The 12,778-nt window shown below is 39.2% G+C and overlaps 1 long non-coding RNA gene across 1 annotated transcript in view; it reads left to right on the forward strand.

Annotated features, from left to right (window-relative positions):
• LOC119495842 overlaps positions 1-12,778 on the forward strand; it is a 28,056-nt gene extending 15,278 nt beyond the window's left edge. Inside the window, exon 3 of the long non-coding RNA XR_005208575.1 lies at positions 12,666-12,778. This is a non-coding gene — a long non-coding RNA (uncharacterized LOC119495842). The remainder of the gene's footprint in view (positions 1-12,665) is intronic.

The following is a 12,778-nucleotide window of genomic DNA, read 5'->3' on the forward strand; positions in this document are numbered from 1 at the left end:
TTTATACTTTACATACTGTTTTACAAACTGTTATACCTCTGTATAACATATATATATACTGTATATTTTAGTATTTGTCATATTACATACTACATTCCTGTTTACACCTCTGTGGACATACAGTATATTACTTCTCATCAAGCATATACATTTTACATCCTGTTTACATTCAGTTTTCCCATCTGAAATACTGTCTCTACAAATTTACATTACTATTTTATATTTACCTATAGTTATTTTAACTGCTCTATTTCATGCCTCAGATTATAATTTTGCTTTTACTTTTACTCGTGTGATTTCCCCTTTTATATATACATGTTTTATGAACATTGTTGAAGGAACCTGAGACCAAAGATTACTAGATAGATTAATTTACTGGTATTGACATAATGTCAAATAAATAACCTTGAACCTTGAATGAAGAGAAATAAGTTGAAATCCAGAAAGAATCAACAAAGTTTGGCGTGATAATAAAACTCTATAAAAGCATAGTAAAGTATTACAATGCCGGCAGAGGTTAATTTCCACTGACATGCTGAAAGCCAGGCATTCAAGACATTTTAGGTATTGAAAAAGCATCCATCATGATATAAGATCACATCATTGAGGTTCATGTGTGATTAGACTAGACAGCATACCCTATTCAACAAGGTCTCATGAGGACTGCTGCTCATGACTATTGATTGTTTGTATAACTCAGCTGCTCTGTGGAGAAATACCTGAGGGGAATAACTTGGTATGAAGGACACCAGTGATTAGAGTGATTATTCAAGATCTAGGGATAGAGATTACATTTCTGATAGCACATCCTGGCAGAGACCGCTGGGAGTGAGGTCAAAGACACCTTATTAACTGTGGTAGAGATGGTAAATTGTCTTTATTTCCTTAAAGAGAAAAGAAGCGACAGTGCCCAGAGGATCTTGTGAGCCTTGATTAGTTTCCATTCTTTTATGTTTACGGTATAGCCTAGTGCAACGCATTCAGTCTTTATGGGTAAAATAGGAAAAGTAAGGAGTTCAGTGAGAGCAACACAGTCTCACAGCAAGTCACGAAATTGAACCTATTTGATTAGTGTACGTAGAAACAAATTTCTCTTTTTTTAATGTGACGCTCAGCACGACTTTCAACAACGTATTTTTCGTGCCTTTTCCTACGAATGTCCAGCAACACGTGATGCTCGTGTCAATTTCCGCTCCATGTCAAAATAAAACTACCTAGTAAGTTTAGGAATAGATCGACTTGGTTAGGATTAGGCAACAAAATAGTTAGGTTTAGGAAAAGGCCGACTTGGTTAGGCTTAGGCAACAAACTAATTAGTAAGGGTTAGGAATAGATCGACTTGGTTAGGCTTTGGCAACAAACTACTTGGTTAGGTTTAGGAATAGATCGACTTGGTTAAGATTAGGCAACGAACTACTGCGGTTTAGGAAAAGACCGACTTGGTTAGGCTTAGGCAACAAACTACTTGGTTAGGTTTAGGAAAAGATCGCAGTTTGAGTTTAGATAACACCGGAAGTGCTGTAACTTAAGTACGGAAGTTACGTGACAAATATATCAACTTCGACTTTTGACTTGTTAAAGTCCTGTGTTTTTTGACCCACCCATCCACCTCGACCTCCTCCCTATGTGGCGTTCGCCACTCTTTATACTTCCTGGTTCACAATTACGTGGATTACATACGAACGGATTTCGTGCTGACCATCACAAAAAAAGTGAAATCTATGTCTATATAAAGGAATCAATACATTCAGTTTCGTGTCTATTTCACAAACTGCTGTGCGACTGGGCTGGTGAGGGATAACACTATAGTGTGTCTCCAGTTAACTTGGCATAAGAGAAGCTGATTGCAGAAACATAGCAGACAGTTATGGAAAGATGTGACATTTGCATCAGAATGAGAATAAAGATACATTTATGAGTATGTCATTAGTCTTCTGAAATCTACCTGAATGACACTTGAGGGGGGAAGAATGAGATGTGCTTTTCATACAGCCTATTACATTATGCTACTCCTTTCCATCATCTCCATGTGTGTGTTTGATCGGTATCATTATTAACAGGCCGTGAGTTTGCATTTCACTTCAGTCTGTAGCAGTCCATCCCTTAATATTCAACAGTTTGCATAACAAGCATTAATTAAAGCTGACACTGAGGAGATATTGCTGAAAAATATGCTGTTAAACCATGTGCTGTTTAAGTGGATTTTATTCAAATATTACAGAAACATTTTACGGGTACCATAGTTTATAATATCCTAGAAATCCCAGAAGTGATATGTAACTCTAAAGTGATAGTGAAGTGATATGTAACTCTAAATTCATAGGACAGTGTCTTGAGAATTTTTTAGGAAATAACAGAAATGTGTTACTAGAATACTATAGATTTTCATTATGGAATAATACATATTAAAATAATCCTCCACAAAATGAGTCAATCAAACGGATCTTCAAATAGGGTACTGTATGTAAGTTTTTACACATATAAATGTTTTTAAAAGATTTTGTGAACAGGTTGTAACCTAACTTAAAAAATGAGACCTTCTGCGACTTTCTGGGTTTCCTCTATCAGCCTGTAGACTACTTTTAATGTGAAGAATGCGGGCCCGTTTTTCTGGGTAAATCCAACAGATGTGACGTCGAGCGTGCACGTGAGTGTCTTTACTCCAAGCCCCCAGGAAGAGTGCCGGGCTGTGCAGCAAATTTTCGTAGTGGCCAAACGGTGGAATTACAACTTCCTTGTCACGTGCCATTGGGCCCAAAAATACTTTTTCCCATAGACGTACATTGGGAAAGAGACGTCTGTAACTCAGCGGATCATTTTTTTTTAGGAAATTCAACTACCCAGTATGAACACTTGAATAGCCCTTATTTAAATCATGATGTCCTAAAAGTTGCACTAAAAAATGCACTAATAAACTAATTCAGAGTTTTTTCCCTTCCTCCGTTCACGTGAATGAGACCCAGACCGAGGTTGGACTGAGGGCTGGGAGGCAGAGTTAAAGGAAACGTTACTGCGCCTGCTCTATTCGCCCAATGGATGTGGAAGTTCGCCGGATGATCCGAGTACTTTATCACTCGGCAATCGAGCCATTTTGGCTTCATCAACTCTCATAGGAATTAACGGGAGCCCACCTCCAACGCCGTATACAGTTCTCTTTATACATCCATGCTTTACTCTCAGTAATGGTATGCATTGTGCAACCATAGCTAACATTTGGTTAGAAATGGAGTCCAACACAAACTCAAAATATAACCAAATTTATATCTAGTGAAGCCCATCTCGCAAAACAGGAATGTGACCAACGTCGGGCGAAAACTAGTGTTGGAGTATAGCAGAGCCAGTGTGAACATTTTCTTTTCACAGCTCTCCTTGATATGGAATTTTAATACTGCAGAAATAATCTTTTTCAGCCTGGTTACTAAAAAGACCATGTGTGTGAATCCGTTCAGCTCCACTTACACTATACAGAACCTTTTAAGCATACGAACTGAAAAACCTTGTCAGTGCAAAGTGGGTTGTTAATGCAAACAATGTTGTGTGTCTTTGTAGAAAGTATTACAACTACTCTGTATAAAGATCCCTAGAAAGGTGCTTGAGTGTGTAACTGCTCTAAAGTCTGAAAGATGCTCCGGCAGAAAGGGACCTATATATATATAGGCTACTGTATGTGCATATATACGTCAGTAGGGTTGCAAAGACTTGGTCAATTTCTGGATATTTTCCAAGGAGAGTTGAGCTCATGAATTTTGCACAATTCAATATAATCATACATTTTAAAAGTGAACAATACTAGCTCTTGGCTTGTTTTGCTTAAAATGATGCCCAATTGAATTGTAACCATGCACTGCATTACACGTACAGATGATTTATGCTTTATAATTTAAAAGATTTGCCAGAATCCCATTAAATACGAATTCAGCAGAATTACAACCTTCTGCATTCACAGTGCATTCTCACATCACATGTGCAGCCCACACTACTGCCAGCACTACTGCACTGTCTGAGCCATAGGACTACATGCTTTTATTATATTATATTTCTGGAGCATGTATCTGTTCAAAATGTACCTTAAAGGGAGATTTGTCAAGTATCTAATACTCTTATCAACATGGGAGTGGGCAAATATGTTTGTTTTATGCAAATGTATGTATATATATGTATTATTGGAAATCAATTAACAACACAAATCAATGACAAATATTGTCCAGAAACCCTCACAGGTACTGCATTTAGCTTAAAAATATGCTCAAATCATAACATGGCAAACTGCAGCCCAACAGGCAACAACAGCTGTCAGTGTGTCAGTGTCCTGACTTGACTATGACTTGTCCCAAACTGCATGTGATTACTCATTTTCATTCACATATCTTGAGGTCAGAGGTCAAGGGACCCCTTTGAAAATGGCCATGACAGTTTTCCTCACCAAAATTTAGTTACGGTTTGGAGCGTTATTTAGCCTCCTTCGCGACAAGCTGGTATGACAATGTTTTGATGCATTGTTACTAATGGATTGTTTAGGTTTTCTAGTTTCATATGATACCAGTATCTTCACTCTAGCTTTAAAACTGAGCCCTCTTCAACCTCTGAAAAATCAAGCAGCAGCCCGTCAGATTTTTAAGAAGTTAATTCAATTTAATTAAATTAAAGTGATCATATGTTAAAGCTTTCAAAGTTAACGCGATCATTTATTTAATTAAACGTATGTATATAATGTATATGTATATATTATAATTATATTATTTTCAAAGTACCTTTCTCCATTAGTTAACTTGCTAACTCACCACATGGCACATTTCACACTGTATGTATTTGACAAATTTATGGATTTATGGCATGGCAAACAACCCCTTTATTTTCATATTATTCCCGTTATTTCCTGTTAATTCCCATAAATTCCCATTAATTCCCATGGAAAGTTTCCTCCATAAATCGTCCCTGAATTTTGCAACCCTATGCGCGAGATATAGTAGTATATTCACTGTAATTCTTTTGCTCTAGTTTTTTGTTTTTGCCTGATGGATGTAGTTTTATCTCACCTTGAGGAGCTACATCTATGGTAAAATAATAGTCACAGGGGTGTAATAATCAAATGTTGATAGCCAATCTTTTAGTGAGCAGACCTGAGAACTGCAGAGCACTAGCAGGAGGAAAAGGGTAATGAAATCAGGTGGATGGATGGGAATATTGCCTGACTTGATGGCTCGCTGTGCCCAACAGCTCTGCTGAGTGATAGCCTAGTAAAAAATGGAGTCAGCGATACTTCCAGTGATTTAAACCAACTGCCTGAGACGGAGCCCGTTCTCAACAGCCAGGCGTCAGAGGTAGATAGAGAGGAGAAGTAAAAACAAACTGCACCCTGTAGGGTTGTTACAGCGATGGCTGGTTAGTCGACGGACAATCCGAGGCGGCTCATTTGTCAGCTGTCTAACTGCCGGCTTCTGCTTGGTGGCTGCCGCATTGGCCGACAAAGTAATGAGGCGGATGGCAGCTTCACAGGACTCCGTGGTCATTTTCTTACTGGTATATTAGCTCGACCAACTGACAAGTTTGTTTTTCTGGCTTAAGGCTGGCCCACACTTAAAGATTTTTCAAATTTTAATAGATTTTGAAAATGTGAGAGAACCCCCCACATAACAACATGTTATGATTAATTGAACAGTTTATTCCTATAGTGTGTGGAGAGCAACGATTTGGCCAAAACAGCACACCACACACTAACAGATTCATTCATGAACAACAAGACAACACAACACGACTAAAAAAGATGGGATGTAAAAAACACTTTTAACATACCTCACACCACAGGAATATCTGGAAAGATAATCTTTAGAACCATCAAAAAATCAGGGCTTTGCTAACGATTGTCGGGAGGGGGGAATCGGGCCCTAAATCGTGTTGATTCTCGTGTACTGTATTCCCGGCATTACTTCCAGTCTGTTTTCACAGGACAACCCATGACTTTAATTCCCCCACCACATCGGAGATTCTCTCCACAGCTTCCCCTTCTCATCCTCCTGATGTGCTGTGAACCACACCAGCAAAAACGCAATGTTCCTCTCAGTCAGATGATGAGAGCCGGTTAGCCATCCATCTAGGTGTGAAATAGCCTGAGGAAACTCTATGACAGTGCTGAGTTGCCGGGGTATTGAAGCCTGGGGGATATAAATCGGATTTTGCACGGTTCTGAACATACAATCTCACTCCTTCTTGTGCCTGAGGTTTGGGTTTCAAAACGTTAATTTGATGTCTAGTTGCTGTTAAAAAGTCATTATTGCTTGAATCAGTCAAGAGCCTGTTCACTGGAGGCTTTGGTTACGACCTGAGAAAATCCACAAGCAGTGACAAGGATATAACAAGACTCTGGCCTTTGGCTTTTTCCCTGGAGCCTTTGGAGCAGAACAGCAGCGTAGATTATGAACCACAAGGCAATGCGTGACTTTCTTAAATTACATTTCCTGTATAAGTTTCATGTTTCCTGTGTAAATACAGGTACAGGTACAGGTACAGGTACAGGTACAGATCTAGCATACAGGATGTACAAAACATGCACTTTTAATCAGTGATATCAGATCCTGACCTACTGTCTTTCAGAGTCTGTAGCAGGTTCAGTTTTAGAGCTAGAGTGAAGATACAGATCATATGAAACTATATGAAATATTGGTACCAACCAGGTCATGATAACTTGATAGTCGGGAAGGAGGCTAAATAACGCTCCAAAGGTACGCTAAATTATGGCGAGGAAAAACGTACATGGCCATTTTCACAGGGGTCCCTTGACCTCTGACCTCAAGATATGTGAATGAAAATGGGTTCTATGGGTACCCACGAGTCTCCCCTTTACAGACATGCCCACTTTATGATAATAACATGCAGTTTCTTTTACTTTTGCCTTTTCTCAATTGGTGTGTTTTAATGTTTTCTGCATACTGCAATCCCTAAATAGTCTTGGAATTACATCAATTGGGTACGAGTGTAAAGCTGAGACTCTTGTGGATTCAATGAACCTGATTGTATTTATGTGTGATGATGTTAGTCCCCATAGAAACCATTTCATTGTAGTGAGACCATTTTTTAAAAATTTGACCTCACTGTATAAATTTACCTGTGGTGACCTCTAGGATAATCACAGTCTCATGAAACCTTACAGCCACAAACTAGAGACCTAGAGCATTCACATGATGGATGGCTTTCCTAGGTAGATTGACAAAACTGAGCAGTTTCCAGAACAGAAGTGCTCACCACCCAATCTCTAATCAGAAATCAGAAATCTCCAAATGTCAAAAGTCTTTGATACCAAATGACAGCATGGCTTTTTCTATGATGTTCCTCAAGTACTTGGTGTCTTAATTTGGTATTTTGGAGGGATTATTGATCATTTTTATCAATTCCTAAGTGGTAAAACATGGTTACATTTAGCAAATGGTATCAACCCCAAAATTGCTGCAACAACTTATGAGACATAATAGAGCATGGGAATGGTCATCATATACTTCCATCATAATGTTCTAAGCCCTTGTGCACTTTCATAATTTATTTCAAATCATTAATTTATTCATTCATTCCAGTTTATTTCTGATTTATGACTAGACAAACTTAACACAGGGCTGAGCTGGTTCTCAAATTAATCTTCAGGTTCCCAGCCCTAAAAAAGACAAAAACGGGTCTATTGTGGGTCTCAGGTGGTTAAAGAGAACATTAACAGAATGTGCACATTTGCATGAGTAAGTTCTCAGCTGTCCTTGTGTGCAAAACGGCATGGTAAGATTCCATACAAGGGAAAGAAAGGAGCCACAGTATGACATTTCTTAATCTTGACATTCTTTAATCTTCTGATACAGATTCCCTTTCTTCTCAAGACAAAGTGCTTTGAATTATGAGGTCATTTAACTTTAGGTTCGGTTGATTAGCTTTTTCCGGGCAGCTTCACAACGTCACATCTGAATGAGAGCACCGTCTCTGCAGGGAGAGGGGACATTCAACGCCACTTGATAATAATCGCTATGACGGGAGCAATCATGCTGCCAACTCCGATAACATAATGCCTGGCTCCCTGACAGCCCCGTACATGACAGGATGGAGATGGCATGTACCCTACGTAGACATGCATGCAGTGAACGCACCCACGCCCTTTCTGAGACCGCGCTGATGACGTTTTCTCACACAGCACCTCATGCATGCATAGAATCCACGGTGACCTCACAGATTGTCTGGGTCGATAATGTTCCCACATTACCTTTTGAACACATTTTTATTTTAGACGAAATCTGCAGTGAAGTTCTGTGACGACAGCTCAAAACTTTCCTCGATGTTTGGAAATCACTTTATTTTGTTTGTGATGAAAGAATCAAGGCTTACTTCACTGCAGTCAAGGCATCCCAGTGGGAAATAATACAAATGGGGGGGAAACAGGTTTCAGTCCATTTCATGCCCTCTTTCACTTCCCCTCGACACTGGGTAATACGTAGCACCATATGTCAAGTGAGCGGCCACTTGCTGAGCGAGGGGGCAGGGTCAGAGAGGAGCAGAGGGCTGGAAATGAAACACAGCTGCTGTTAAGCGGGCTTAATATTTCAGAATAATACTTGATTTAGAATATAAGGAGGAATAAAGGATGACGCTTGCATATATATATAAGTCTTTAAATATTAAATTGCATAAAGCTTTGTAGGATGAAATACATAATAGGCCTTTTTCACAGCAGCCATTTCGACATGTCATTGCAGGGTAAACACAGGTGTAATTAATAACATTAATTACGGCCCTGTTCCATTTAGGTGGGCCAGGGCCCTGGTATTGTGCATGCTGGCTCACTGGAATGGCTGTGACACACTAATTACAACGGGATACATAATTAATTTTAGGCAGATGCTATTAGCAGGTGTCAGTAGCCAACAATATTATTATTATTATTATATTCCCTCAGCCTGTCAATCTGACAGAAGTCCACTTGAGTTTTCAGCAGTTTTCAAAGGATTTCCCATGAGGGAAAGCGCCAAGGAAAAAAAAAACCATTACATTAAAAATCAATACAACTCCCTCACAGACATGGAAGACATTCATCGTGCCAAACGCCGGTGTAGGTACACATTCAGGTGTAGTTCCAGGGCCCTGGTGTTGTGCATGCTGGCTCACTGGTATGCCATACTGAGACAGTTAGAATGGAACAGAGCCCTCGTTAATGTTATTTGTTACACCTGTGGTTTTACTGCAGTGACAAGTCAGAACTTGACAAGTCTGCTGCTGTGACATCTCAATCCACAGCCAAATACACACAAAGAGTAGAGAAGCAAAGAGGCGAAACCCTGGTGCTTTTTTGACAACAGCCGCTAGATGGCGCTGCGGTAGCGCTGCCGCCATTTTGGACTGAAACCGCCAATGAGTCTCTGTGGCCATGGATGTATAAAGAGACATCTGTAAATCAGAGGATAGGTTTTTTTCAAGGTAAATCAACTTCCCAGTACGAACAATTAAATAGCCTACATTTATATCGTTATGTCCAAAAAGATGTAAAATGATCTAATAGCTGAATCCAGAGTTATTTTCGGCACAATGAACATGCATCAGACCCTCGGGACTGCACTGCCCTGCACGCTCATGACATATCCAGTACTGCCAGGTTCCTGCTAGCTGTATGCGGCTGTAATAATGGATATATTGGCTGTAATTCATCACTTTTATTATCTTATAATACATCTATGGGCTGTATGCTGTAAGCCTGTACCGTGGTGGATGTATTAATGTCTCTGTTCCCAAACAACCGGCTATCAGCCAGGAGCTAGTAGCGCTAGTAGCATGACATGAACAGAATTTAATGTAGTTGTAGGCTATTTACTAACACACAGGGCGAAAGCACAGGACACATCCTCTTATACATCCATGGTCTGTGGTCTATTGGACATCCATTTTGGAGGTTTTTGACATGAAAAAGTTTGATATTGCTCTCAAAATCTGTGTGCTAGATTTTTCTAACTTCCATTTATGGCCATTGCTCAGTTTATGATCCTCTGGGAAACAGCCGGGCAAAAAAGTTTGATGAATAAATAAGTAAGTAACTTATAATAGTGTGCATATTTATAATATTTTTATTGTTCAACACAGGCCATTTGAGGTACAGACATTAAATATGACAATAGAATAGAAATGATTTAGTTTCACTATGAACGGCACTTTGTAGACGGACGTTTTACTGGCGTCCGGTTGTCGTTTTCAGTCCAAAATGGCAGAAGCGTAACTCTGCTGCTGGGCGCTGACGTTGCAATGGAACGAACAATTGACTTTCACTTCTTAGCAATATACGTTCTTTGCTACTACTACTTCTTCAACTAAATCTTTCCATTCGGCTAGCTAACTATTGTTAAATGAAGTAGCATATGCAATTTGGCCGAGTGTAAATAGCTGAATAGCTGTCGTGTGACTATTCTCACCTGGCTGCAAATAGACACTCCGTTGATTGTATTAATTGCACCTGTGTTTACCCTGTTATCTCAAAATGGCTGCTGTGAAAAGGACCTATTGCAAAAAAAGAAATTATACAATAAATGACTCTATATTATATCACATATTGTGCAGAAGAAATGGTTATAATTATGCCCTCTGAATGTGCATTATTGTTCCCTCAGCCTGTCAGTCCACTTGAGTTTTCAGCAGTTTTCAAAGGATTTCCCATGAGGGAAAGCGCCAAGGGAAAAAAAAACATTACATTAAAAATCAATACAACTCCCTCACAGACATGGAAGACATTCATTGTGCCAAACGCCGGTGTAGGTACACATTCAGGTGTAGTTCCAGGGCCCTGGTGTTGTGCATGCTGGCTCACTGGTATGCCATACTGAGACAGTTAGATTGGAACAGAGCCCTCCTTAATGTTATTTGTTACTCCTGTGGTTTAACTGCAGGGACAAGTCAGAATGTCTGCTGCTACCATTTGGTTGTAAATTGTAATTCCAGGAGGTAACAAGTGATTGATGGAGAAAAAGCTCCAAGCCTCAAACTGATAATGAATTATGTCTGCCCTTGCCCTTCAAAGTATATTTGGGGATGATATCCTCATAATTCCTTTTTATTGCTTGTTATTTGCATTACTCATCTCTTAGTGTACAGAGAAGAAATGCTGTGTTGTGTTTCAGGTCGAGAATGGAAGACGCAATGCAGGTAATACTTTATTCAGATGCAAGAAAAAAGGCATTCAGTGAGATTCAGAATTACATTTTATTCCATAGACAATGATTAACAGTAAAATTGTGTATATTGTGTTACAGAGTGTTGTCCATAAAGTAGAAATTGTCTGTACATTAGATTACAAGAAATGCCATTTCAAGACTAGAATACAAGTTAAGTCATGATTTAGTCACAAGTTATATAAACAAGCAAATGATAATAAAGAAAAAGAGTTTAATGGTGCCATGTGTACAGATCATCAAATACATTTTATTTCAATTTACCTTCAATAGTATATTCTGTGTGCTGCTCCAAGTGTTGCGCTCCTGCAAAATGTGTCTCAATGCCAACTGTCACTTTTTGTTCCTGAAAATGTATGTTCATTATCTTCATCTCATGAATAAATATAATTTGTCTATGATATAGCTGCTGTTGCTACGCCTGTCAAGCTCGTGCTTGTGCTCAATTTCAAACAGATGTAGATAAAAGCAGGCGTCTCATACCTCAGATGTTATCAGCTGTTACTGATGACTGACGTTTTAATGTTTCAAGCCGACTCCTTCTAAAACAAGAAGCATGTTTTATGGGCAAAAATAAAGATAAAACATCCTCACCAGTCAGCCCGGTCGCACGAATGAATGGCACGACAATGTGCAAGGCAAAAGCGTGTAATAAGAACGCCCTTCTTGCTTTAGGCGTGTCATTTTCACGCCATTTAGTCTGTACTGACTGCAATATAATGACGTTGAATAAAAGGGGAGAAAGACCGCTAATGATGGACAGGAGGGGACGTGGATGGGTCCAACACAAGGCTTTCAACGAGGAGACCTGGAATTCGAAGCCAATGTTTTGTTTGGAGGTTATGTGAGGGACATTTGTCATGTTTTCGGCAAGTTAACACAACTTGCAATTTTTTATTACCGTCTTAAAAGTCTGATGGGCTGCCGATCTTTCGGAGGTTGTAGCGGGCTAGAGTGAAGATACTGGCGTCATATGAAACTAGAAAAACCTAAGGAATCCATTGGTACCAACCATGTCATACTAGCTTGTTGCTAAATAACGCTCCAAATGTATGCTAAATTTTGCATGTCATGAATTTTGTCATGGCCATTTTCAATGTGGTCCCTTTACCTCTGACCTCAAGATATGTGAATGAAAATGGGTTCTATTGGTACCCACAAGTCTCCCCTTTACAGACATGCCCACTTTATGATAATCCCGTGCAGTTATGGACAAGTCCTAGTCAAGTCAGCACACTGACACACTGTCAGCTGTTGTTGCCTGTTGGGCTGCAGTTTGCCATGTTATGATTTGGGCATATTTTTATGCTAAATACAGTACCTGTGAGGGTTTCTGGACAATATTTGTCATTGTTTTGTGTTGTTAATTGATTTCCCTTCATAAATATATACATACATTTACATAAAGCAAGCATATTTGCCCACTCCCATGTTGATAAGAGTATTGAATGCTTGACAAATCTCCCTTTTAAGGTACATTTTGAACAGATAAAAAAATGTGCGATTAACTGCGATAAACTATGGACAATCATGCAATTAATCGCGATAAAATATCTTAAACTATACTTTTCAGAAGAAGACAAACCGTGTGTTTGGCAAAT

The sequence above is a fragment of the Sebastes umbrosus genome, chromosome 10, assembly GCF_015220745.1.
Source record: "Sebastes umbrosus isolate fSebUmb1 chromosome 10, fSebUmb1.pri, whole genome shotgun sequence".
NCBI lineage: Eukaryota > Metazoa > Chordata > Actinopteri > Perciformes > Sebastidae > Sebastes > Sebastes umbrosus.